The sequence below is a fragment of the Myodes glareolus genome, chromosome 11 (assembly GCF_982192425.1).
Source record: "Myodes glareolus chromosome 11, mMyoGla1.1, whole genome shotgun sequence".
In the NCBI taxonomy this organism is placed as follows: Eukaryota; Metazoa; Chordata; class Mammalia; order Rodentia; family Cricetidae; genus Myodes; species Myodes glareolus.
In genome coordinates this window covers 42772427-42800413 of record NC_142036.1, presented here as the reverse complement: position 1 = coordinate 42800413, position 27987 = coordinate 42772427, and the positions used below count along the sequence as shown (strand labels likewise).

Genomic DNA, 27987 nt, shown 5'->3' with positions numbered 1-27987 from the left:
AAACATCTATTATAATGGCTAAAATTAAAAAGACTGACAATGCTGAGCACTGGCTAGGATACAGTGTAACTATAGCTCTCATAGCTGCTGGTAGAGACTCTAGATGCCACAGCCACTTTGGAAAGCATGCTGGCAGCATCTTGTCAAGCTAAATAAGCTCTTGTGACCCAGCAATCCCACGCATAGGCATTTGGGCAAATGTTCAAGAGACATGAAAACATACGTCCACACAAAGACCTATATATGAATGTTCACAGCAGCTTCGTTCGTAATAGCTCAAACTTGGAAGCAACCCAAACACTCATCCATTAATAAATGGACAGGCATGTTATGGTACAGCCATGCAGTAGAAGGCATCCGTGCATGCGATAATCGTAGCGAATCATAAGTCCACTTTTTTAGTTTCTTTTCGTTGCTGTAACAAATGGCCACAAACAACATGGCTTAAAAGAACACAAATGATTTATCTGCAGGTCGCATGGTCAAAGTCAGTCTCTCTGCACCGGGGTCAGTTGTCAAAAGGACTAGTTCCGTGAGAGGATTGAGAAAATCTGCCTCCTTATCTGGAATAACTCCTGGGGGCCCATGGCCCCTCTCTCTGAATACCAATGCTGTGTCTTCCAATCTCTCACTCTCTTTTAACTGATGCTGGAGGGAACAGGTGTCGGATAGAAAGCACAGGAGCATGCCCGGCTGTGGGAACTCACAAGTCGTTCTGTATTTCCAGGGCATGCAATCACATTTCAAAGATGAGTCTAGTGAAGGCTGGGAACATGGCTCAGTGGTAGAGCGCCTGCCTAGCATGCCCGGGGTGAATCCCAGCACTGTTCAGAAAACAAAAGGTGGGCTAGGGAGATGACTAAGTGGTTAGGGACCCTGCTGGACAAACATACACACACGAGTTTGTGTCCCCAGCAGCCACAGAAAAAGTCAGGCATGGCACAACATGTCTGTAACTCCCATGCAATGAAGACAGAGGCAGAGGACCCCCTGGTCAGGCAGTCTAGCCAAATTAGGGACCTCCATCTTCAAAGAGCTTGTCTTTAAAAAAAGTACAGAAAAACAAGACACCTCTGGCCTCCATCCACAGTTCACGTATGCTTGTGCATGCATACACACATACACACACACAAAGAAAATGCAAACAACCAAACAAGAAGAGTAAAAATAAGATTCAAGGGAATCAGGTGTCACACAGTATGTCCATGATATAATAAATCATATGTAGTCCCAAGGCCTCTGAAATGAAACACAGTTTCTCTGGTACATGTGAGCCCTTGGCTTCCCTGACAACTTGGAAGTCTCAGGCTGCGTGGGCAGCACCACCATGACCCAGAGCCCAGCATTCCACCCCACTCCATAGGGCATGCCCTTTCCCTTGTGTACAGCACCAGTGTAAGCCTGGATCAGCATGACCCTGGATTTCCCCATCTTCCCCGGTGGCCAGCTGACCCCCAGTCACAGTACAAAGAGAGCACAACCTTTAAAGGGCTGACGCTTGCACCCTGCTTTGTATTTGCCTGTATTCGTTCACTTGGGTTGTTTTATTTGGCCTCCCCCACAGTCGGGGCTGATGGTGCAGATAGTATCAGCCCTGTCAAACAGACAAGGAAAGCCAGGTAACTTCTGACACAGTGAAGGGGTAGAAGCCCATCAGAATCTCACCCCAATCCATCCCACTGATGCCACAAGTGTCAATCATCTTAGAGAAAAGACCCTAAGCCATCTCCTAGCCATGGCAGAGCCTCCCTTCCTCATCTGCGAGATGGAAAACGTGGAACCCCGCCCTGTCTACCACACCAGTTATACAGGAGAGAGAAAAAAACTGGGGCTAAGAGCATTTGCTGCAGACGAGTGTAGCGCACGCCTTTAGTCCCAGCATTGGGGAAGCAGAGGCAGACAGATCTCTGAGTTCAAAGGCAGACATAGTGAGTTCCACGACAGTTAGGGCTACATAAAGAGACTCTGTCTCAAAACAACAATAAAGGGCACGTGTCACTCTTCCCAAGAACCCAAGTTCAGACTCCAACACCCACATCAGTCAAGGCAGCTCACTGCCACCTATAACTCCAGTTCCTATCATCTGATAGGAAGCCATCCTATCCATGCATAGGAAGCCACAATGCATGTGATGAACACATAAATAAAAGCACATTTAAAAAGAAGGAAGTAGGGCGTACAAGCACTTTGCAGACTTTAAAATGCTTTAGCCAAAAAGGAGAATCGGTTCTGATTATCCTCTCAAGCAACGTCACAAATATTCTCCAAAAGCAAATGACTTTCCTTCCCTCTAAGCTCCATCCCTGAGAAAGCCTCTGCCCCTGCTATCTTTAGCTCCAGTTAAAGCCGAGATAGCCTCCCCAACATTCCGACTTCGATCTCAAGGTCAAATCTTTGAACGCCTCCCTCCAGCTTTACCTATTCTGAAATCAGACAGTCTCCCACATCACCACCCCCACAGCCCATCTTCACTCTTTCAGCAATCAGTCCCTCTTCAAGGCGACAGAGTGCTAAGCACCCACTGTCAGCCCTCTTCCCTTTGATGTCTCCCCAATCAGGCCAGCCATGATGCTAGCAACACGTGAGGCTATGAGACATTCCAGTCCCCTCTCGGGCCTCCCAACACCCACGGGACAAATGTAGGGGTCCTCCGTGCTGGGTAGCCAAGCTCTGCGGCTCCTCCTCCATGACACCTCCATCCCCCAAAGGCAAGGGTCCCCATTTCTTTGTCTTAAGGGGTGCAGGTGTACATACTCACGTGTGTGCAGGAGTGCCTGTGTTTATGTGGATATGCAGAGACTATAAGCCAACCTCCAGTGTCCGTCCTTGGAGGGCAGCCACCTTGCTTTCTCTCACAAGTTCTCATGATGAAACCTGGGGCCAACATTTAAGCTAGGCCGGTCCCCAGGATGCTCCTGCCTCCAGCTTCTGAGGGACTTGGATTAAAAGCACATGACACCTTTTTACGTAGCTATTAGGCATTGAACTTGGGTTCTCTTGCTTGAGCACATTATTAACGGAGCTATGTACCCAGCTCCGGCCCCCATTTCTTAATAGCTAGACCCCTTTCACACACTATGCACTGACTACATCCGCATTTCTCTTTCCTCCTATTCAGTTATGTAAAGCACAACTACTGCATACGCATAAACTTTATCCAGGTGAATCAAGGAATTAAGTGGTTTAAGTCTATCAGATAGAGGTGAGGATGTAGCTAGGTAGTAGGTGCTTGCCCTAGCATGTGTAAGAATCCAATGGATTGTACAAACATGTATCTACCTGATCCCTGAGAGGGTTATAATTTCTAATCTACAACAGAATAAATCAGAGGTTAATAATGATTAATGGCTAATCTGTACTTACTTTTTTAACTTAATTTTTATTTTACATTTATTTGTTTGTTTGTTTGGGAGGTGGGAATGTACATTCCAGGGCACTCACATGGGTAGAGTTCGGAGGACAACCTTCAGAGATCAGTTCTCTACTAGAGAATCTACTAATCAGATCTCTCTTAGGTTTGAGGATCAAACCTAGGTCATTAGACTTGGCAGCAAGCTCTGTTCGCCCCTGAGCCAGCTTTCTGGACCTTATTTTAAGCAGATCTCCATATTGAAATATAAACCTCAGGGCTGACAAGACGGCTCAGTGAGAAAAAGTGCTTTGGCCTCAGCCTGACAGCCTGAGTCCCATCCTCCAGAGCCACTTAGGGGAAGCAAAGAATTCCTACTCACAAACTGTACTCTGATCACACCAGGCCTGGTGTGGAAACACACACAAAATAACTTAAAGAAATAAAGATGAGACAAGAAGAAAAGCTCAACCTGAACTCCATGCCATACCCCCAATGTAATCAACAAGGATTCTAGCACCACAGTAAACACAAAGATTGTGAGACGTCCAGAAAAAAGGTGCTGTGAGAAGTCTTCAGGACATTGGTATAGTCAAAAGTCTTATGACGCAAAAAGTAAAAACCATAAGTAAAAAATAAAACTAATTTGGAATTCATCAAAAAAAAATCTGCTTTTTCAAGACAGGGTTTCTCTGTAGCTTTGGAGCCTGTCCCAGAACTAGCTCTTGTAGACAAGGATGGCTTCAAATTCACAGAGATCTGCCTGCCTCTTCCTCCTGAGTGCTGGGATGAAAGGTGTGCACCACCACCCCTCAGTGGAATTCATCAAAATTTTTAAATTCTGCTTTTTCAAAGGCATTGTTACAACCAGGGGTAATGATTACACAATGGTACGAATACAATTAATTATATTATGCAATTAACAAGGTTTAACTGTCTTAATTCTGTTTTTTAGTAGTAAGGAGAAGGAACCCAGAACAAGTGCTCCAATCTTGAGATACACAACCAGTAAGCACATGAACAAACTTAGCATCATTAGGAGTCAGGGAGGTACAAGTTAAAACTGAGATAAGATGCCATTTGCCCCGACTAGAATTGGAAAGACTGATAGCGTCAGCATCTAGTAAGGCTGTGGGCCAACCACAGTGTTCAGTGCATTGCTCACAGCACTGTAAAATGGTGCAACCACTTTGGGAAAAGCTATAGTAGTTGGAGAAAAACTAGCAGTTGGAGTGATTGCTCAGCAGTCAAAAGTACTCGCTGCCTTTCTCCAGAACAAGAAGTAGGTTCCCAGCAGCCACTTTGGATGGCTCACAACTGCTTGTCACTCAGCTCTAGTGGCTCTGTTGTTCTCTGCTGGCCTCCATGGGGCATCCACACACATGGCATAAACTCATACAGACATGCACACATACAGATAAATAAAAATAAAAGGTAAATATTTAAAGAAATAAACATGTTTGAACGTAATTGACCCCCATTATCCAAAAGAGAATGGCACGGTTAAAAGGTGTGACTTTGTTGCAGTGGGTATGGCCTTGTTGAAGGAAGTGTGTCACAGTGGGGTGGGCTTTGAGGTTTCCTATGCTCAGATATCATCCAGTGTCTCAGTCAACTTCCTGTTGCCTTTAAGCACCACATCTACCTACACACCACCATGCTCCCTGTCATGATGATAGTGGACTGAACCCCTGAAACTGTAAGTGAGCCACCCCAATCAAATGTTTTCTCTATAAGAGTTGCCATGGTCCTGGTATCTTTTCACAGCCAGAGAAACCCTAACTAAGATAATGTACTGGTCATATGCCTGGAAGCTTCACTCCAAGTATTCATCCCCATAGTGAGAGGGAAAGAACTCTATTGAAAGAAACTCACATAGATGCTGTCCCAACTTAAATCATACTATTCTAAAACTGGAAAAACTCAGCTACCTGTTAACTGAAGAATTTATAAAAAATTATAGTGAGTGGATTAAAAACGGTCAGTGTGTTACACTAACTAATGAGATGCTCCTGGCTATAAAAACAAGGTACTAATATACAACAAGAAATGCGAGTCCCGGAGAAAGAGAGGCCAGGTGAGATGAGCTAGAGTTGAAAGGGTACATGTTATATGATTTTGTTTAAATCCAATTTCAGATCCAGAAAAACTCATCAAGGGTGGTGACAAAGAAATCAGTGGTTGCCTGAGGATGGAGGTGGGGCTGACTGCGAAGAGGGTCCAGAAAGGTTTTAGGATTCTGGAGTCTCCTGTCGTGGTTACACAAGAAACACAGCTTAGGATTCTGGAGTCTCCTGTTGTGGCCACACCGGAAACACAGTTTAGGATTCTGGAGTCTCCTGTTGTGGCCACACCAGAAACACAGTTTAGGATTCTGGAGTCTCCTATCATGGTCACACAGGAAACACAGTTTAGGATTCTGGAGTCTCCCATCGTGGCCACACAGGAAACACAGATATACACATATTTCAAACTCCTAGGATACATAGGCTAATTCCATTCTGTTGTTGTGAACTGTCAGGCTGTGATATTGACTTAACACCTTTCGTGAGGCCAGGCACAGTAGTGCACATCTGGAATCCCAGAACTTGGAAGGTAGAGATGGGAGGATCAGAAGCTCAAGGCTGTCATTGGCTGCATCCACTATGTCAAAGCTAGCCTAGACTTCATGAGACCTTTTCTAGAATAAAAGAGGGGAAAAGGTGCTCACTTTGGCAGCACATAAACTAAAACTGGAACAACGCATGATTCGCATGGCCCTTGTACAGGTATGACAGATGTCTATATCTTTAATATAGAAAGGCCTTTGGAAGCTGGCAGGAAGAGCATTAAACCTTAGTGAATAAATAACCAAACAGTGCAGAAAAGCCACAAGAACTAGATAAGAATACGCCAGTAAAATCGGACCAGTAAGATGGTTCGGTAATAAAGGCATTTGCCACCAAGCCTGACCACCTGAGTTTAATTAAACTTTGGAGCCCACACTGCAAGAGCCAGACTCCTGCAAGCTGCACACACACACATACACACACACAAGCACACACACGAGAGGTGGGGGAGTGAAGATGAATGAACAGAAGAATTTTTAAAAAAAAAAAACTTTGTAGAAACAACAATAATAGCTAACTTAAAAACTAAGACAATATGTTAGGGAATCTTTAGGGTATATTCCCAAGAGTGGAATTGCTGGGTCCTGAGGGAGGTTGACTCCCAGTTTCCTGAGAAACCGCCACACTGATTTCCACAGTGGCTGCACGAGTTTGCATTCCCACCAACAATGGATGAGTGTTCCCCTCACCCCACATCCTCTCCAGCATAGGCTATCGTTGGTGTTTTTGACTTTAGCTATTCTGACAGGTGTAAGACTACAAAAGCATTTGTTCTACTATGTTCATAGCAGCACTATTTGTAATAACCAGAACCTGGAAACAGCCTAGGTGCCCCTCAATAGAAGAATGGTTAAAAAAGGTGTGGAACATATACACATTAGAGTTTTACTCAGCGGTAAAAAACAATGACATCTTGAATTTTGCATGCAAATGGATGGAAATAGAAAACGCTTTACTGAGTGAGGTAAGCCAGACCCAAAAAGAGGAACACGGTATGTATTCACTCATAAGTGGATTCTAACCATAATTAAAGGTCTTTGAGCCTATTATTCGTGATCCTAGAGAAGCTAAATAAGAAGATGAACCTGATGAAGATTATTTAGCTATCCACCAGGAGGTAGGAAATAGACAAGAGTCCCAGGTAACCTCGGGTGCATGGGGGGGGTGGGAGGGTTGGTGGAGGGGGAGAGGGTTGGAGAGAAGGGAGTAGGGGAGGAACGGGGAAAGCTCGGTGGCCTGGGATGGGGGGGGGAGGAAGGATGAATATGGGATCAGGGAAGAATATATTTCAACTAAGGGAGTCATTTTAGGGTTTACAGGAGACTTGATTATATATGGGATCCCAGGTCCAAGGAGAGATCCCCCAGATTGTTCTCTGGACAGAGGAGGGGGTGCCTGAATCGGCCGTGGCCCATAACCATACTGATGTGTATTTTGCTTATCACCATAGATCCTTCGTCTGGCGAAGGACGGCGATGCAGTCGGAGACCCACATTGGAGCATCGGACTGAGCCCCCCGAGGTCCAGATGAGGAGCGGAAGGAGGAAGAACATGAAAAACGAAATCAGTACTGCGAGGGATGCTGTCACCCACTGATACAGGGGAACGGATCTAATGAGAGTTTACGGGGGCCAGTTGGACTGGGACTGAACGAGGAGGTGATCTAACCAGATTCTCGGAATTTGGCCGGATTCTCTGACTGTGGCTGGCCCGAAGTCTTTCTGAAGGGCCATTGACTATGATACTGGGACCTGTTTCCTCTGCATATGCTGGATTTTGGGGATCCAGTCTGTTTGGACGTTCACCTTCCTGGACCTGGAGGGAGGGGGAGGGAACTGGGGCTTCCCACGGGGCAGGAAACCCTGACTGCCCTGGGGGACGGAGGGGGAAGAGGAGGGGGGATGGGGGGAGTGGGAGGGTGTTGGGAGGGGGGGCGGAGATGGGAACTTTTGTAATTTAATAAAATTTACTCAAAAAAAAAACTAAGACAATAAACTATCATATTTCACATACATTAGCACACCTTTGCTTCTGTTTTAGTGATAATGCTAGTGTCAGAGGGAGAGATGGATACTCAGTCAGGGTGTAAGAACAAAGTGTTACATTTCTAGACAGACTACAGTTCAGCAATAAGGTTCAGAGTCTTAACAACTGTGGTGATTTCAATGAGAAATGTCCCTCAGAGGTGCAGATATTTGAACACACGGTGTCCAGTTGGTGGCACTGTTTGGGAAGGTTTCGGAGGTGTGACCTTGCTGGAGGAAGTACGTCACTGGAGGTGGCCTTGAAAGTTTTCACTTCACCTTATTTCCAGTTTGCTTTCTCTGCTCTGTGCTGCAGCTGAGCTGTGGCCTCTCAGCTTCCGTCTCCTGTCACCGTGTGGACAGCCTGCTGCCATGCCTCCCAGCCACGAGGGACTCACCACTCTGCAAGCCCAGATAGAAAGTCTCGCTTCTGGAAGTTGCCTTGGTCATGGTGCTGATCACAGCAACAGAAAATTAATAATATGAAGTTCACAGAGTCGGTAACCCATTTCTAGGAAACAAGGCTAAGAATGATCACAATCAAAAGCAGATATTTAGGGCCTGGCAGAACGGCTCAGTGAGCGTTTGCTGTCCGAGCCTGGAGACCCACGTTCCTTTCTCCAGCACCTATGTGGAAGCCACATATGCTCAGGAGCACTTGCAATCCCTGAGCTAGAGACGGGAAGATCCCTGGGGCTCACTGGCCAGGCACTCGAGCTAAGTCAGCCAGCCCCAGGATCAGTGAGAGACTGTCTCAGGGTAGAGAGGAGTTGGAAAGGACACCTAATGTTGAGAGGAGACATGCAGCGGAAACAAAGAGCTTTTGTTACTGACTCAGTGACACCAATGAGAAATTATTTAGAGGGTTGGAGAGGTGGCTCAGCAGTTAAGAGCACTGGTTGTTCTTTGAGAGGACCCCAGTTCAATTCCTGACACCCACATAGGAGCCAAAACCTCCAGTCCCAGGGGACCAGATGTCCTCATCTGGCCTCCATGGGCACCAGGCACTCATGTGGTATGCAGACAAAGCACACATACACTTAAATTTTAATTTTTTTTCAGTTAAAAACAGTGAATGATCTAAAATAAACCATCAGGAAAATACTAAGAGATCAATATTTGCCCAAGATAAGAACATAACAGATACTTTTAATTCACTCAGCTCACACATTACAAATGAACTTGAAGAATAAATGAGAAATTCAGATGATTTCACATGAATGGATAAAACATACACATACATGACATACACATACATGACATACACATACATGACATACACATACATGACAACATGTATGGGTAAAGCGTATCCAATTTTTATTCATTGAAGCAACAACCTAAATGTCTATCAAGAGGGGTGAGATTGGGGGCTGGAGAAATGGCTCAGTGGTTAAGAGCATTGCCTGTTCTTCCAAAGGTCCTGAGTTCAATTCCCGGCAACCACATGGTGGCTCACAACCATCTGTAATGAGGTCTGGTGCCCTCTTCTGGTCTGCAGACAGAATATTGTATACATAATAAGTAAATAAATAAATATTAAAAAAAAAAAGAGGGGTGAGATTGAATATGTTACATATCTACACTTGAAATGCCATGTTTTAAGTAGAATATGCAGGTTGGAAGTATAGCTTACAGAGTCCTTATCTACCCAGCATCTCCAAAATCCTGAATTCAAAACCTCAGTACTATAAATAAGGGAGGGGTACATCCCTGCTGCTGTAGAATAATCTGAGATATACTATTGAATAAACAGAAAAGAAGGTACATAATGGGGAGGGGGAGAAGAGGGAGGAGGTAGTAAGGGGGTGATAGCCTCACAGTACACTGTGCGCTTGAGTGAAAATGGCCTCGTGCAACCCTTCATAGTAAAATGAAATGAATATGACACAGTGTAGGACTCTTGGGAAAGCAGCTTTTGAATGGAGAAAAGAAATAAACTAAGTAAAAACCTATAACCCTAGGACATCACCAGAAAAAAAAAATAGAAGTCAGACAACTCTAGGCAGGGAGATAAGGGAGAAGGGGGGGTGGTCTAAAACCAACACTACATGGAAAAGCCAGAAAGAAATCTGATATTTGAAACATTAATCAAAAAGTTTGGTTGGTTGTGTGTGTGTGTGTGTGTGTGTGTGTGTGTGTGTGTGTAAGTGTTTTGATGAGGTATCATACATGGGAGGATAGAGTTACTACCAGAAGCCACAGGTTATTAAAAACATAACCCAGTACCAGAGGTGGAATAGCCCGCTATCACTTGATCAGGGAGGTCCCTGAGACCCCAAAAACAATGCAGGAAATTATCACTGCTGTTGGCTCCACACCAGAACTAGTAGGTAAGGCCCTTTTACCTAAGACACTATAGGCCTTGCTTACAGGACATGAAGAACTCAGGCTAGACCTGGACTGGAAGCGTCCTTCCTCCTGGCTAGCTCTAAGAGTCCCACAGGTATACGGGCAACAATTCTACTCAGTGATGGGTTCTGTATGCAACAATCCTGGCTGGCCAGACATGATGAGCCAACGGCACGACAGTAGCAAGCCTGCCACAGGAGGGAACAACTGTTTTTTAGTTGGATTTGATACCCAATTCACGGGGGTGGGGGGGAGTCTTATCTGGTAGCATAAACCCAGTCAAAAGCCTGTGGCTGGGGAGATGATAGGCTGTAGAGGGGCAACTGCTGCCCTTGTGCTAAATAAACATCACAGAGTGTCGCTGTCCATCTGGGTCAGAGAAGACTGTCTGTCCAGTGGTCACTGACGGCTGTAGAGATGCATGGCTGGTCAAAAATCCTAAGAATAAACGGCTGTTGAGTAACCAGTCACAAACGGGACATCTATATCACTTCCTCCAGGATCAGGGAACACTGCAGGAGAAGGAGCAGGAAGAACCTAAGAGCCAGAGGAACGGGGATTAATGCTAGTGGGTTGCTCAGCTTCTGTCTACAGAATGGAAACTCTTCTATCTTCACCACATATGTCTGCAAAAGCAAGCTGTGACCTTTATAACTGTCCTGAAGTTGTATGGAGGAAAAACAAGGGGGGGAGGGTCAGAAACCTCAGCTGTAAGTTCAACACAGAGAAAGATGGAGGTGCCACCTGCCTGTCTGCACATCCAACATATGCGCCAGATCCCCAGTATGGCCTCACTCAACTTCCCAGAACCCTTTGCTCTCATCGGGCTAGATGCTTCTCTCCAGAGGCCTCACGGTTCTTCATCCTTGTTATTAGTGAGACAAAAACACGAAGACTAGGACGTAAAATCCGAGTTAGTTAGCTAGGAGGGAAAGAGAGGTCAGGGGAGGTTTTAAACCCACAAGTCTCTGCAACCAGGGGTCCAAAGTGGCAATGAAGCCAGACTTGTTGGCATTGGCCTAAAATCTTAGAATTTGGAATGGAGTCCCTAAAATGGCAGCAGGAAGATTACCATGTTCAAATCCACCCCAAGCTACATTAAAGAGTTCAAGGCTAGACTGGGCCGGGTATTGCGAAACCCGGTCTCCAAACAAAAACCAGAAGAGAAAGTACAACTGTCTACTGTCATCCTGTCTGTGTCTGCTCACCTTGTGCCACGGGTGTCACGACCATGGCGTCCAGCAAACCTGGACTCGGGGCCTCCCTCCTTAAAGGATTAGAGAAGTGAGCCCCCCAAGACTACTTCCCAGTGCCAGAGGGGAAAGATAGATGGCTAGAGAGTGGGAGAAAAAGGAAACCTTCTCTCCAGCACGCAAGGACAGGAGTCTCGGCCCCTATCACAGCTATTATGCATTCCCAACTGGCCTGGCCAACATCCAGAGAGACTCCAGGCCGGTGAGTCCGCGAATGTGAGGCTGAGATAAGCCGGGCAGCAACAGGGAAGCTTGCCCAGGGTTATATACAGGCTGCTGTGCACTGACATGAGGAGCCACGGGAATCTTCAGTTCCCCGGGCGTTTTCTGCATTCGTTCCCTGCTCCTCAGGATTAAGGATCCTCTCTTGCTTCCCTCCTCCCCCTGGACTGCCAGTAAGCAGTTGCATTGTGAACACGGGGAAAGTAAGGAGAGAAGGAGAGACAGGGAATGTGTGTGTGTTAATGTACACGCTAAAATCCCATAGACCTTGGATACTTGTTTATAGTAAAACTGAGTAAGAGGCACTATTTTCCCTTTATCCATGGGACAGCCACCCAGGGGCACACATTTCAAAAGCTAGAAAAAGGCTAACCTCCAGGTCAGGCCCCCAGCAGGAAACACGCTTGGAGAGCCCAGGGAATGCTGCACTTTCTTCCAGCAAGGGGGAAACTGAGTCCTTCTGGACGATGCACTGTGATGTGTTTGGACAGAAAGAAATGCGAGGGGAGCCTTCTAGAAAGGGACACAGTAGAAGAAAAGCCTGGGGAGAGGTCACTCTTGTGCAGGCAACAAAGAAGGCTAGAGAGGAGACATCGAAATGCCTTATGGGAGCTGAGGTGTCTAGCAGCGGGGGCTTATCTCCTTTCACCGAGTCCAGGCATCCCCGAGTTTGTCCTGTGAACCCTTCAAAGAGAGTAAACTCCAGCCCAGTTGTACTAACAAGCTCTGGATGAAAGGAATGTCTTCCCCTCAGCCTTGCCTGAGGGTCAGACGCCTGGAAAAATTCCTGGGATGATTTGGTGTTGCCTGCGATGACTTTGGAGCCACCCTGACTGGAAGAGAAAACGTGGTTTTGAACAAAGGCCGCCAGGACTAGTCTTGGGGAGTGAGAAACACTTTCAGGTCTCAGTATGTATAGCACAATTTATAAAAACCCAAAGACAGATATTGGGGTTCAATCTGGAGATTAGAAAAGCAAACAACCAGCCACTGACTCTTATCTCTACTTCAGTCTGAAATGGCGACTCTGCCCCACCAGGAACCTCAGAATGAAACTGTGTGTGAAAGCAGACTTGCCCCATCTTATATTCCTCTCTAGTGCTGGGATTAAAGGTTGGCATCCACTACCACCGGTTTCTTTGGCAAACTAGTGTGGCTATTGGGATTAAAGGTGTGTGTCACCACTGCCTGGTCTTTAAGGTTGATCAGTGCGGTTGTTTTATTCTCTGAACTTCAGGCAAGCTTTATTTATTAAAATACAAGTGAAATATCACTACAAGTATGTCTGCCCTTGCCACATGTCAGCCTGGATCTCCTTCAACACCTCTCTTCCTTGTTCAGGGGAAAACCCTTGAGAATCTCCTTCATGAAGCATTTTACATAGGTTCTGGGGATCCAAATACAGGTTCTTTCTCATGCTTATGCAGAAAGCATTTTAATCACTGAGCCACCCCACTCCACCTCCGGGGCTCATATATAAATTTTGTCCAACCCCCTTCCAACATCAACCCTTCCTCAGCAAACAAAAAGCCTACTGAACGGAATGCTCAGACCCAGGATGAGCAGCCTGGCATTGGCGAGCTCTCCCAATTCCTACTTCCACTCAGTCACTTGTTCCTCAAGCATGTGCACGTAGGTGCTATCTGCCAAGCCCAGGCATTCTCTCCCACACCACTTTAATGGATCGGCTAAGAGTAAGCTCGGGATTCATTCAGCATTTCTCTTCCCATCTAAGAAAGAGAAAAACCCAACAGGCTCTCTGGGTGAAAGTCAGACCCCGCAGAGCAGCCCAGCCTCTAGGCCCCTGGAAAGTCAGGCCCTCAAGAAGGCACGTGGGGGCAGGGGGCTGAAGAAACAACACCTTAATGCTCTTCCAGGGGACATGAGTTCAGTTCCCAGCACCCACATGGGGCAGCTCATAGCTGCCTCCAACTTCAGCTCCACGGAATCCAATGGAATCCAGTGCACGCTTCTGGCCTCCTCAGACACCCACACATGGCACACCACACACACACACACACACACACACACAGAGAGAGAGAGAGAGAGAGAGAGAGAGAGAGAGAGAGAGAGAGAGAGAGATTGGCTGGTACAGGTTTCCAGGCCCAGCCCACCCAGGGAAACCCTGATATCCTATGACTGAAGGTAACAGAGTTAAGATAGTCCATTCACCGATGCACACAGTACTCAAGGAACACTAGAGAGCTGGGGTGTGTGTGTGAGTATGCATGCATGCGTGTGTGTGTGTGTGTGTGTGTGTGTGTGTGTGTTCCGAGTCATCTTTGCTAGGCAGATGTGGTCATAGAGGTGGGAGGATTAGCGGGGGATCGTGAGAAACATCTGCCCTGCCGGGAGATCAATAAGCGCAAATTACATGAGAATCTGGGCTGTCCAGGACCGGCTCCGCAATGGGAGACAAATACAGACGGAGGTGGGAGGGAGAGGGGGAGGCTAGGGATGGTCATTTATCTCAGAGGTCTCTTCCCACACCCAAAATTGTAGGTTTCTAATCTGAACCTCCCCTGCCAACAACTTGAGAAAGTCGCCTGAGCTCAGGGACATTTGGAGAGAAAGTTGAATCGCATTGTCAGATAATAAACCAAGAAGAAATTCTGAAGTCAAAACAAGGGATAAATTTTCCTTATCTCTCGAAGACATGCATCAAAGCGGCTCAGTGCTGTCTGCCCAGCCTGGGAAGATGATAATGGCTTTTAATGGCCTGTAAACAACGGCACCGGCCTATGGAATAAAATTTAACCAATTAATCCTTTCGACTTCCTCTCGGCATTCTGCTTGCCCCCACACTTTCTTTCTAAAGGCACTGGGGCAACCTTGGGGGCGTCTAAAACAACAAAGGATTTCAGTCTAAAGACTCAGTGTCTCTGAGTCAGTATCCAGAAAATGTGGGGTAACTGTGAAGTTGTCCAGAGAAAATGTCAAGGAAAATAAGAAACATGGGGCCCCAAGGAACCAGAGCAAGAGGCAAATGTCATTCGAACTCAATGAGTTCATTCATTCGGTTAGCACGTGCACAAGACACCTGCAGAGGGCAAGAATTAACAAGGAAAACACCTGTCCTCAGTGGCCTGGGGGGTGCCGCTGGGAGTAAGATACTAGTCCTGGGAGCTGGACAATGTAGCCCCGTGGTGGAGCACGTGCTTAGCATATGTGAGGCCACACCTTCCACACCCAGCCCCACAAAAAGGAGGAGGAGAACGAGGAGGAGGAGGAGGAAGAGGAAGAGAAGGAGAAGGAGGTGGCGGCCTGGGGAAAAAGTTTAGACTGTAAAATGTTTGCCTCACTTAATACTCAGAACCTGAGGGAAAGGCCAGGCATGGTGGCTTACTTGTAACCTCAGAGCGGGAGAGGCTGGAACAGGCAGGTGTCTGAGGATTGTTGGCCCCAGACCAAATGAGACTCCACCTCACAAAACAAAACAAAAGGTAGCTGGTTCTGAGGTCGAACAACACCTAAAGTCCTCTGACATACACACACACACACACACACACACACACACACACACATAACAAGGTGTGATAGTGCAAGCCTATAATCCCAGCACTTGGGAGGTAGAGGCCAAGACTCGGGTATTCAAGGCCAGCCTGGACTACATGAAACCCTCTCTCAAAATACTAAAAAGAAAAGGGGGGTGGGGAGAGAAAGATACAGTCATACGACCGGAGGTGGGTATAGACAGCATTTGCAAAGGGTCACAGAGTCCTATTAACTCTATCTTTTTTCTTTCTCTTTCTCAAGTGTAACATTTGGGAAGGATGACTGGGGCAGGTAGGAATCAGAAAACCAAGTCCCTCCCCTGCTGCCACAGCTCTACCTTCACCCCTAGTTCTGGGGGAAAGAAAGGCCCTGTTATCACTAGAGCCTCTGGAGGGTTGGCCACTCAAACAATTCAAGTCTTGCTGCTTCCTGTGCCATTGAGGCAAAGTTTTCCTCTCCAGTTTAAGTCTTTTTAGATTGTTCAAAAGAGACAAAATCACAATGTGTCACATGGTTTATTTTCTATGATTCTAAGAATGTGTACGTGTGTGTGTGTGTGTGTGCACATGAGCGCAGGTGCCCATGGACTCCAGAAGAATGTGTACACGTGTGTGTCTGTGTGTGTGTGTGCACATGAGCACAGGTGCCCGTGGACTCCAGAAGAATGTTTACACGTGTGTGTGTGTCTGTGTGTCTGTGTGTATGTGCACGAGCGCAGGTGCCCGTGGACTCCAGAAGAATGTGTACACATGTGTGTCTGTGTGTGTGTGCACATGAGCGCAGGTGCCCATGGACTCCAGAAGAATGTGTACACGTGTGTGTGTGTTTATGTGCACATGAGCGCAGGTGCCCGTGGACTCCAGAAGAGAGTGTTGTATCCTCTGGAGCTGGAGTTAAAGGCGTTTGTAACATTTGTGAGCTTTCTTGATGTGGGTGCTGGGAACCCAAGCTCAGGTCTTCTGCGCGAGCAGCATACACTGAACCATCTCTCCATCCCTCATGTGTTTGTGGTTTTTTTGAAATCTAACTCATATAATCCAGGCTGGTCCCCAACTCGCTCTGTAGCTGAGAATAGCCTTGAACCTCTGATTTCTGTCTCTGTTTCCAGAGTGCTAGGATTATAAGCCTGTGCTACAACTTACAAATTTTTTGAAGAAGTTTTGTTGTTGTTGTGTGTGGTAGTGATAGTGGTGGTGGTGGTATGTGTGATGTAAAGATCAAAAGACAACTTTTAAGGATCAATTCTCAGCTAGGTGTGGTGGTGCACACTTTTATCCCAGCACTTAGGAGGCCAAACTCTATGAGTTTGAGGCCAGCCTGGTCTACCTAGCAAGTTCCAGGACCACCAGAGCTGCATAAGAGAGACCCTGTCTCAGGGGAAAAAAAAAAGTCAGTTATCTTCTTCCACCTTGTTGGTCTCAAGGATTAAACTCAAGTCATCGGCCTTGACAGCAGGAATCTTTACCCACTGAGCCACAGTGCCAGCCCCACCCTAAACTTTTACGTAGTATTATAAAGCAGGGTATCACGAGTGCTAGGCAGATATTCGCCTCTGACCTAGTCCAGCTCAGCAAACCACAAGTGGGCATCTGCCACATGCTAAGCACCCAGCTGAGCACAGAGTCTCCAAGACAGAACCAGGTAAATGCTGCCGGCCCCACCTCCCCACAGGGCTCCCAGACCAGCTGGGCAGAGAAGAGAAAAGGGACTGTCTCCAGAGGCCGGGGTGACCCCCCGGAGATAATCCACAGAAGACTTAATAAATTAATTTGATTTTGCCAAGTGGAAAAGACACCCGTTTAGTCAGTTCACAGAGTATGCTTAGAAAGGAAGGAGCCATACGTGTGTCCAGACCTTGGGGCGAGTGCTTCTGAAGGGCAAAGGCTGGGAAAAGACCGAAAGGCAGGCAGGCCAGACAGAGCCAAGAATGCCTTGATACAGAACTTGGACTTCACTCCCTAGCAATGAGGAAACCACCGGAGCCTATAAGCAGAGATGTGCGCAGATTTACATTTTAGCGAGCGTATTCCTGCTGCTGGGTGGAGAAATGAGGCCGGCTCCAGAAACATTTTCAAAACAGAGTCGTCAGGACAAGGTCCACCAGAGGAAAGAGGGAAAGGAGGGACCAGAGATGGTTGCCACACTCCAGCTCGAGGCCTCTCATCCAAGAAGGAAGAAAGAGGCAGGGAATGTGTATGTCATGCTCAGATCACATAAGCTACTAGGGAAATGGAGCATTGGGAGTTCAAGACCAACCTCAACTACATAACAAACTCAAGGCCAGCCTCGCCTATTTGAAACTTTATCTTAAAAAAAAAATTTAAGGTAGGCAAAAGGAAGAAGGGAAGAATGGAGGAAGAGAAGAAAGAAGAAAGAAAGAAAGAAAGAAAGAAAGAAAGAAAGAAAGAGTCAGAAAGAAAGAGAAAGGAAGAAAGAAAAAGAAAGAGAAAAAGAGAGAGAGAGAGAGAGAAACAGCTCAGTTGGTAGTGCTTGCTTGTCTACCATATATGAAGGCCCGTTTGACGCCCAGTACTACATAAACCGAGTATCATGGTGCACACCTGTGAAACCGTTCCTTGGAGATAGAGTTGGGAGAATCAGAAATTCAAGGTCATCCTCAACTACAGAGCAAGTTCACACTCACCCTGGACTGCGTAAGAATCTTTCCAAAGAAGAAAAAGGAGGAAGAGGAGGAGGAGGAGAGGAGGAGGAGAGAACGAGAGAAACAAAGGAGAGAAGGGGAAAGACCCCTTCGTCTGCCATGTAGTCATCAAGCCTAGCCATCCTTTGCTCGGCTCTTCCTGTTTCCCCCTTGACACTGGTTCAATTTCATAACACTGAAGACTGTCAAAATCTGCCTTTGGCCAGTAAGCGCTCTCTATTAAACCAGACTCCCGAGGCCTGGAGAACCTGTCACCTCGGTCTTCACCTCATTTGCAGTACGAGGTGCTGCCCCTCTTTAACCCTTACTAAGCAGTCTTTGTAGAAATCCTGGAACAAGTAATTCCTAGATGCTTGGATTGCGCAATCCAAGAAAATTTTAACAGGAAAAAAAAGACACCGTTGTTCCTGAAACAAGAGACCATCTGCAGCAAGCAGTCGATCTGGAGGATAAGCGAACGAGCCAAGCACAGAAAGACAAACGCTACGTGTTCTTGCTCATATAAAGCAGCTAGAAACGCTGAGTCATCAGTGAGTAGAACAGTGGTCCCTGGACGTCAAGACAGGAAATGAGGGGAAAGGATAAGCAGGCTGAAGGCTAGAACCAAGGACAGTTAGGCAAAGTGAGTCACTAATAAGACATACTACAGCCGGACAATTAGGACACATGCCTTTAATCCCAGCACTGAGGAGGCAGAGTCAGGTGGATCTCCGAGTTCGATGCCAGCCTGGTCTACACAGAGAACCCCTGTCTTGAAAGACCAAAAACAAAAGGAGAAACAAAGAAACATTTCAATGTATATGTTAAGATTTCTTGATTTCTATTTCATAAGTGTTTGATTGTGTGTATGTATGTGCACCATGCTAATGCCTGGTGCCTACAAAGGCCAGGAGAGAGCAGCAGATCCCCTAGAACTGGGGTTACTGAGGAGTTACTCTAAGCTGTCATGCAGGAGCTGGGAACAAGACCTGGGTTCTCTATACGAGCTGCACGTTCTCTCTCCAGCCCAAACTTATTACAACTTTCTAAAGAGCTAGAAGAGTTCGAGATTTCTCATTGCAAAGAGATGATAAATGTTCTTTAAGGGAGTAAAAAGGTTAATTACCAACATTTGATCACTACATGCTATACACATCTATTGAGCTATCACACAGAACTTTGCATATACATATATGTATGTTTGTATGTATGTATGTATATGAAATTATGTCAACAAAAATATATGTTGATGAAATAAAGAAAGCGGGGAACTGACGAGAAGGCTCACTCAGTAAAGTTTTGACCACGAAAGTCTGAGGATGTAAAGATGGTGCCCTGCATTCATGTAAAAGAATCAGGTGTGTGTAAGAATGGCCAAGATCAAAAACACTGATGATAACTTAAGCTGGAGAGGTTATGGGGTAAAAGGAACATGAGATCCTGTCTCAGACCAGGGAGGGGGATGAATTGATCAAAACACATTATATACATATATAAAATGCTCAAAAATAAAGAAATTTCATTAAATAAATGTGTTACACTCACAATGGGGGAAAAAGAAATTTCATTTTTATGTTTCTACTAGTCGCTGTGTTTGAAATTTTATATTTAAAATATACATCTTTATATCTACGATATATATGTATATATAGTTTTGGTTTTGCTTTTTCAAGACAGGGTTTCCCTGTGTAGCCCTGGCTGTCCTGGAACTCCCTCTGTAGACCTGTCTAGCCTCAAACTCAGAGATATGCTTGCCTCTGCCTCCCAAGTGCTTGGGTTAAAAGCATGCACCACCACCGCCTGGCTATCTAATATATTTTTTAAATAAATGTTAACCATATTATCTAACAATAACAATAAGAGAATGTCAGTAGTCACTGTTCTATTGCTGTGAAGACACACCATGACCAACACAACTCTTATCTTTTTTTTTTAAAAAAAAAAGCATCTAATTAAGGGCTGGCTTACAGTTTCAAAAGGTTAGTCCATGAGCATCATGGCAAGGGCATGGTGGCACACATGGAACTGGAGCAGTAGCTACGAGTTTTATACCCTGATCCTCAGGCAGCAGACAGAGAGGGAGTAAAAGAGAGACCTGGCTATTGAGACCCCAAAATTCACCCCAGCAGCACACCTCCTGATCTTTCCACACCATTCACCACCTGGGGACTAAGCAAGCCAAAATATGGGCCTATAAGACATTCTAATCCAAACCACCACAGGTAGAGAGCGATTGAGGAAGACATTTGATATCAACATCTGTCATACATACATGTAGAAACCCACGCACACTCACACAAACGTACACACATATATCTCATGTAAGAATGAATACACACACACACACAATGCGCGCGCGCACGCAAAAGAACACATGATGATATACTTCTCCCAAATCAGAATAATGTAATTTTAAGACTAATGATAATCCTAATTAAATCAGCTCCTGGCTGGGGGAGGGGAAAAGCTGTACCGTGCACTGGAAGATGGTAAACAGCATCTCTGGCCCCTGCCAGTTACCCACCAATGGCACTTCCCCGCTGTAACAACCAAAAAACCACCTTGGTCACTCCCAAATATCTCTGAGAGTAAAGTCACTCCAACTGAGACTCACTGAACGACACAGCTAAAGCCTTACTAAAAATCTAACTATATTGTTCTTGTCTTTTGGACCAGTAGAAGATGTCACTAAATGGGGTGAGCCCATAAACCAGCTTTGGGGACAGAGGCTGGGAATGAGGGATCTGAACTCTCACTTGTCGTCAGCTGACCTTGAATAAGGACCCTCTCAGTCACCCTCCCTATCAGGTGACTGGGGCGCGCACAGGATATCTTCTGGGAAGGATTAAATGGTGGAGCTATGACTCGGTCCGTGACTATCAGAAGCGAAGGGACAATTCTGCCATCTCTGCCACTTCCGTTCCACAGAGCCCACTGCCAGGTACCTGGTAATGATGGCCACCCACATTTAAAACGTGCTGGAGCTAGACGTGGTAAAACAGTTATAATCCCAGAATCTGGAGGCTGAGACAGGAAGTTCACCCAAGTTTGAGGCTAGCCTGAGCTATATGGTGAGTTCAAGACCAGCCAGAGCTACACAGGAAAAACTTTACGAAAGGGCCAAACCATGAGAATGAGAATGACTTTCTGGGTAAAAGGACCTTGCCCATAATACAGCAGGCATCTCATAAATATTTATTGAATGAATAAATGGATCTCCAACCATTCAGTTCTCAACAGTCGGTTTCCTCAAGCCTGGCACACCTAAGTTCTCTTCCCTTTTACCAGAACATTATCCAGTTCCACTTATGGGAATTAAACCCATAAAATGAGTGTGACCAGTCTAGGTAGAAAACAGTATCAATATCTAACCCCCTCTGGATAATCCTCAGTCCCGTCCATGACAGCAAGGCCTTTTTTTAAAGTCCAACCGAGAAAGTCACTTGTGCCATCAACATCTTCTAGCTGCTGCTGTCCTGAGATACTGAACCTGGAGGTCAGCCAGGGACAGCCAGAGGAGGTGGCAAGGTCCTTGAACAAAGTAGCTATAAAAGGGTGTGGGGGGAAACAAGACAAACAGCAAATGGAAAAGGCAGTGACCTCAAGGAACTGTGGGGGCAGGAGTGGAGGAGCCTCTGCAGTAATCTCTGAAAGACAGAGAGGTCAGAGTTCCTGCTGCCTGGCCTGGCCTCACCAATCCCACTTCCCAGCCTCCACCTCTGTACTCTGTAGCTCCTATGAGGGGGGAAAACACATCTTGTTATTAACCAGATGCGGTCTTGGCCACAGACCAGGCAGCAATAAATTTCCTAGGTTCACCTCACAAGTACATTTAAGTATCCCCTGACAGTTTCCCAAAGGAGTGAGGTCTTTTTTGGCCATCACGGGGCCACAGGACGTTGAGTACAGGGAGAAGCCTTCAAGAGCAGGTGATTTAAGCCCTTACTATGTAAATGGAGAAACTGAGGTTTTGCCAAGTGTGCTGCAGTTGGGCAGCACTGAGCCAAGAAGTTCTGTATGTGACTTGAAAACACACCAAGAACAGGAAGGGGTACCGTGTACGCATCTCACGCTTCCTGCAAACAGGTGTGATTGCACCCAAAGGGGGAATCAACCCCTCTCTGAAGGGCTGTGTCCCATGACCTCCATCCACCTACACATAAGGAGAGAACAATCACACCTTCCCACAAGACAGTGCAGCCACTTCCTTCTCTCCATCCCTGGTCACCTGTCATTGCTGTCCCATACCACCTCAGTTATCTTCTGCAGGCTATGTGACATGATGAAAAAAACCCCAAAAAAGAACTGGAAAGACTTGGGGGGGGGGACTGTGTGTATAACGGTCTGAGTGTCTGTGTGTGTGCACGCTCACTCACTCATGTGCACCAAAGCAGGAGAGAGGAGGAAACAAATGTGGTGATAGACGGTGAATCTGAGAAAAGGGGAGAGCGGCATCCATTATGATATATTCTCACAGCTTCTCAAGAGGACTGAGAGGTTGCTGAGCGAAAATAAGAAAAGGAAGCCAGGCACACATCCCAGCACTCAGGAGGCAGAAATAGGCAGATCTCGGTGAGTTCCAGGCCAGCCTGGTCTACAGAGCAAGTTCCAGGACAGCCAGGGCTCCACAGAAAAAACCCTGTCTCCAAAACCCAAAGAGAAGAGAGAGAGAGAGAGAGAGAGAGAGAGAGAGAGAGAGAGGACTAAATGACAATTTAAGGTAAATTTATCTAAAAAAAGAAAAACTTCATGGAAAGGGTTAGTACTCACACCTTAGATTTTATTAATCTCTTATCTAAGGACTAATACACTCTGAAAAGGTTAGAAGACATTCTGGAGGTCAAAGGTGATCCTAAACAAGCATGCAATGTTGATGTTTACGGAAGTCAGTAGCTGTGGCAACCTTGAGGTTCAAATTTAATTTCAAATATGTTTTACTCATCAGCTCCCAAACTACACATATGCTTCCTGATTCATAATATCAAAAAGTGCAGTTTGGTTTTAATGTCTTTGGAATTTTTTTTCACATAAGGAAATTGTTGAACCAAACCCCATACCCAATCCACAGTCCACCAAGTTCTCTATCCAAAGTAGCATTTAGCTTGGGCCACTGTGGGTCTCTAATCAAGCCTGAAAAATCTGTCCCCAGCCATATTCGTGAAACTCATGCCAGCTCACAGCAGTCCATGTTCAGCATTTGAGGGACAGTCGTTCAAGAGGTCACATGGGATTCTTAATGGCTACAGAAGGGGCAAAGAGGAGACTGTTTAAAGATACCTGAGGTTTAAGAAAGAGGTTGGACCCATATTAGAAGGGTTGTAGCTTATCAAAGAGGCCACAAGTTCATCCTCAGGCAATGGAATCATGGGAGAGACTGAAGGTGACAGTGATCGGATCATGCAGAGACTGGGTGGGAGTCGCTCAAAATTAGAGACCCTAGATAGACTGACAAAGACCTGGCCCGTGTCAGTCAAAGCATGAGAAGGGCAGAGCTATAGACATGTTGAAAAGAGCCCGTGGATGGGTCTTGGTGTGTAGATGCGGCTCGGAGGAAGAAATCTATGAGGACTTCCTCTGGCTAATCATGTAGATGTTGACAGGAAACCCAAGAGCTGGTGAAGACTTGGCAAAGTAATGTGTGAGGTTGTAAGTGTGCATATATGTAGAGAGAAAGAGTTTCAAAGATGGTTGGACATATGCATGCAGTAATGATCCACATACAAATAGTAAATAATGCCATAAACACAGAGCAGGTTAGCTGGGAATCAATTGCAGGCAAAAAAAGACTGGACCAAGGACAGAAACTCATGTGAGGGAAGAGGAGATTCCCAAGCACATTTGAACAATCAGAGAGGCCAAGATTAAAACCTGCTTTCAAATGACCCATTCAAACTCCTCCTTCACCACGGGCTGGTGGCACCATGCTAGAGTGTGGGTGGGTGAGTGGAGGTGTAGCTTTGTTGGAATGGGTATGGCCTTGTTAGAGGAAGTATGCCATTGTGGGGGCGGGCTTTGAAGTTTCCTATGCTCAGGATACTGCCCAGTGTCTCAGTCAACTTCCTATTATCTTCAAGATGTAGGACTCTCAGCTACTTCTCCAGCACCACATCTGCCTGCTTACCACCCTGCTCCCCACTGTGATGATAATGAACAGAACCTCTGAAACTGTGAGTCCCTCCCCCCAATTAAATGCTTTCCTTATAAGAGTTGCCATGATCATGGTGTCTCTATACAGCAATAGAAACTCTAAGACAGTTACCCATATGCAAAAGGAACAGGGTGGGGGTGCTGAGACACCCACTATATGAACTGAAAAGTTTGCTGCTAGGGAGACCCTGAAATGGCTTCCCAAGCCCGAAGTCAAGGTGTAAGGCTCTGCAAAAGAAAAGGAGCTGAAACATCCAACCTTGTGATCATTCCCACTTCCAAAACCCCAAAGTGCCAGAGCTCAGAAAGCTAAACAAGTAGGTAGGATTGCCACCAACCAGGCCTAACCTGGGCACAGTCACCACACGGATAGAGGTGAGAAAAGCCCCCAGGATACCAACCCCACCGTTCATGCTCCTTATGCAACTCCTCAACCCCGAAATCCTTGCCCTGTGCCTGAGAAGCCCCTGCCTGTGACAGCCTTCATCACAGCGTCTTCATGACTAAGTAGGCCATTGAACCTTTGTCTTCCTTGACTTGGGAAACAAGTGACTTTGAAATTAGTACAACTTACATGGTTTGGACCCAGCTCAACACCACCTGTGGCAGAACTCCAGGAGGCCAGCGGCACATTTATCAGAAGAGGCTGGAGCTCCTGGGAAGAAGGAGCTAGGACACAGCTCAGGGACTCCTACAGGATCCCATAAAACGGTCCTCTGTTTCCACTCCGCTCTCCGGCGATGTATCCCCGACTCTCCCGCTCTGCCTCATCTCTCTGGCCACTCTCCCAGTGCCATACTGGACAGTAGATGGACAGAATTCAAATGCTTGGAGGAGGCAGTCGCCACCCCCTGGGAGATTGTCAAGGCAGGGAAGTAGATGTGGGGACAAAGTCTGGGCCCCTGACCCACTGTGGCCATTGAGTAAGCAGCCCCTCCTCCATCCCATACCACTCCTGCCTGTCCCAAAGTGAGGTGAGCAGTGAAGCTCAGCCTCCCCTTGGGATTCTGACCACCTTGTGGGGAGATTATGATGGTCCTGCCGTTGCCATGCCAACTGTGATATCATTCCTTTCATCATTCCATCTGGGTGGATTTTTTTTTCTTTTCCTTAAAGGACATTCTTTTACTCGAGTCTGTCTGGGGGCCTACCAGGAGGTCGGCTCTTATCATCCTTGACTCCATGTAAACTATGCTGTCTAGACTCCGTGGTCCTCATGGGAGCAGCTCCCAGGATACAGGCAAGCTCTGCTCCCAGGCTGGCTGATCCACTGATTCAAAGTAGAAGCAACAAAATCTCCTATCAGACTGCGTGGAGGAGACGGTATGTGGTGTGGTCACGGCCTAGCCTGGATTGATAGGCCAGAAGAAGCCACTTTCTAAGAAAAATAAGAGCAGAGAGGAATAAAGATGGGGGGGGTATATGGACCCCACACTCGAATCTGGACAGGAATGCAGAGGACAAGAAGAAAATTGTTCCTAAATAATGGTTTTCACACTGTCCATTCCTAGAGTTAAGGTTCCCACAGGAAAAGCATGTCCATGTCTTCCGACTACACACCAGGCACAGAAAGGCCACCAGAGACCTTAGTCCCTGCCTGTAAGGAACTCACAGTGTCACTGTTCACAAAGAATGATGACAACGGTTCATTGGAAAAACCGTGACCCTCCAGGCAGATAAACCAAGTCTCTAGAAAAGCCAGTTCATCTATGGCCAGGAGGCTCAGCACACAACTTGTAGACAAAGAGCCAAGGGTGCTAATCCTGGGCAGGTAGACCTTGTTCTAAACCTTCAAATGGGGACCATAGCCAGACAGCAGTACACTTCCTCCTTATTCTCTCCCCCTCCTGAGATCTGTGGGGACATTTGCAGGCAGTGAAGAAAGGCAGCAGCCAGTAGCTCCGGTGCCAGCTGGCAGAATCTCACCAGGGAAATGGCGGCCATCTGCCACAGAGCGGGCTGAGGGACCCGGGGCATGCATCCCTGTAGCCAGCTAACCTCTGCAACAACACGGTTAGTTCTTATGAAGGAAGTCGCCAATGCCATTGTTTAAGTCCAAAGAAAGAGTGGTCACCTCAAGCTGGACACATCCAGATGTAAACAACAAAGTGGCATCAGCTGTGTTGTTTCCAGCCTAAACCAGCCACATGTTCCTGGCCTTGCCTTTCTGTCTAGTACAGACAGAAGTATTCTATATATACTTCTGGACAGCGGCTGCGGGGACTAGTATATGGGCATGCGTGTGCAGGTACACATGCCCATTCATGCATGCAGAGGCCAGAAGAGGATATCTCACTGTCCTATGCTAGCACTTGCTACCTGTCTCCCTCAAAACAGGGTCCTCTCACTGAACCTAGAACCGAACCAGACTAGTGGCCAACAAGACCCAGGACCCCCCAGTTTCCACCTTCCAAATCCCTATACATAATCTCTCAATGGCTAGGAGGATAAAAATCATATTCCTGCCTTATGAATGAGGAACTAAGGAGAAGGAAACAGAGGGGACCACCCCAGGTGACATTATTTTGCAGAACTGTGACTTTAACCTTGAGGTCTCCCTTTGGGGTACTTTTGCTGACAGCAGTTTGTTCAAAAGTCCATTCCCAGGCCACCAAATGAGCCTCTCCTGTTAGTTCTTTTGTGATCTGTGTGGTTGGGCTACGGCAAGAAGAGGTAGAAGACAGAGCCTCAGGAGAGAAAGTCCAGGCATTTGCTACTTGCTCCCCAAGTAGCTGATGAGATGATTCTGGATCCAAATGTCACACTGCACTCCTTCTTAAGGAGCGTCTGCTCTCACCTGTCCTAAGGCGGGACAGCAAGATGCCCTACTTTGCTGTGCAGCCTGTTCCCCTGGGAACAAAGTCTCAAGCAGCGGTTGCACACACACATATACACACACACATGTACACACACACACTTGGACCAGGCTGGCAAGTACACACAGGAAACAATTACTGGTGGTGACTTGTGTAGTTTTAATAGCAGAACCCGCCTGTGAAAGGGTCCTGCAGAACTCTCAGTTATGACCGGCGCAGGCCGGCCCTCCTCCAGGCTCCCAACTGTGGCCACAACAATGTGACACGTTAAAGAACTGGGGACCTTGCAAACCAACAGACCTGGATTTGAGTCTCAGCATCACTTAGTCTGCGTGGTGCCTTCAGTGACTTGCCATTGTTTTTCCTCATCCTTAAAATGGGGATGAAAATATTTTACGTTGAAAAAACCAGGGGACTGTCAGCACACAGCACGCCCTTCAAGGTGACAGCTGTGACCACTGCTCGGCCAAGCGGAGCAGCTTGTCTGTGCTCAGCCATCCACTTCTCACCGGTGTCCTTGACTTGCAACCACGCTAACCTGGAGGGCAGATGCTTCCACTTCTGGAACCCAGCCCTTGCCTTTCCTAGGCTCTCTGACCGAGGAGCTCAGTCTTACTCTTTTGTTTGATTCTCCTCATTTATGCGCCTGTATGTATACATTTCCTTATGCTTGTACGGCATTGATAATTTATTCAGATGGCATTATATTGTTATGCTATTTCCCTTTACTCCACCCTCCCAAATAAGCATCCTCATCTCTGCTTACCAGGGAGCTCACAGCCACAGTCTGGTCCATAAGTCCCTTAAAGCTGGGGTATTAAAGGCTTAGGGCTCAAGCCCACAGTGCTATTGGAATGCAGCAAAGCCTGTAAGAGTTGGGGCCTAGTGGGAGGAAGTCAGGTCACTGGAAGATGTCCTGAAGGGGGTTTTAGGACTCCCTTCTCTTTCTCTCTTTCAGTGTTAGATGACACATCTCCAGACCCTGTTCCCTCTCTCTCACTTTGGGGAACATGAGGTGAAAGGTTCCCACCAGCATACTTCCCCCACAATGCACTATGCTATCACAGTTCCAAAGCTAT

The 27987-nt window shown here is 46.6% G+C and overlaps 1 protein-coding gene across 7 annotated transcripts in view; it reads right to left on the bottom strand.

Annotated features, from left to right (window-relative positions):
• The window catches only part of Dpf3 (double PHD fingers 3), a 265496-nt gene that overhangs the window by 189616 nt on the left and 47893 nt on the right, over positions 1–27987 (bottom strand). The gene's annotated exons all lie outside the window — the stretch shown is intronic.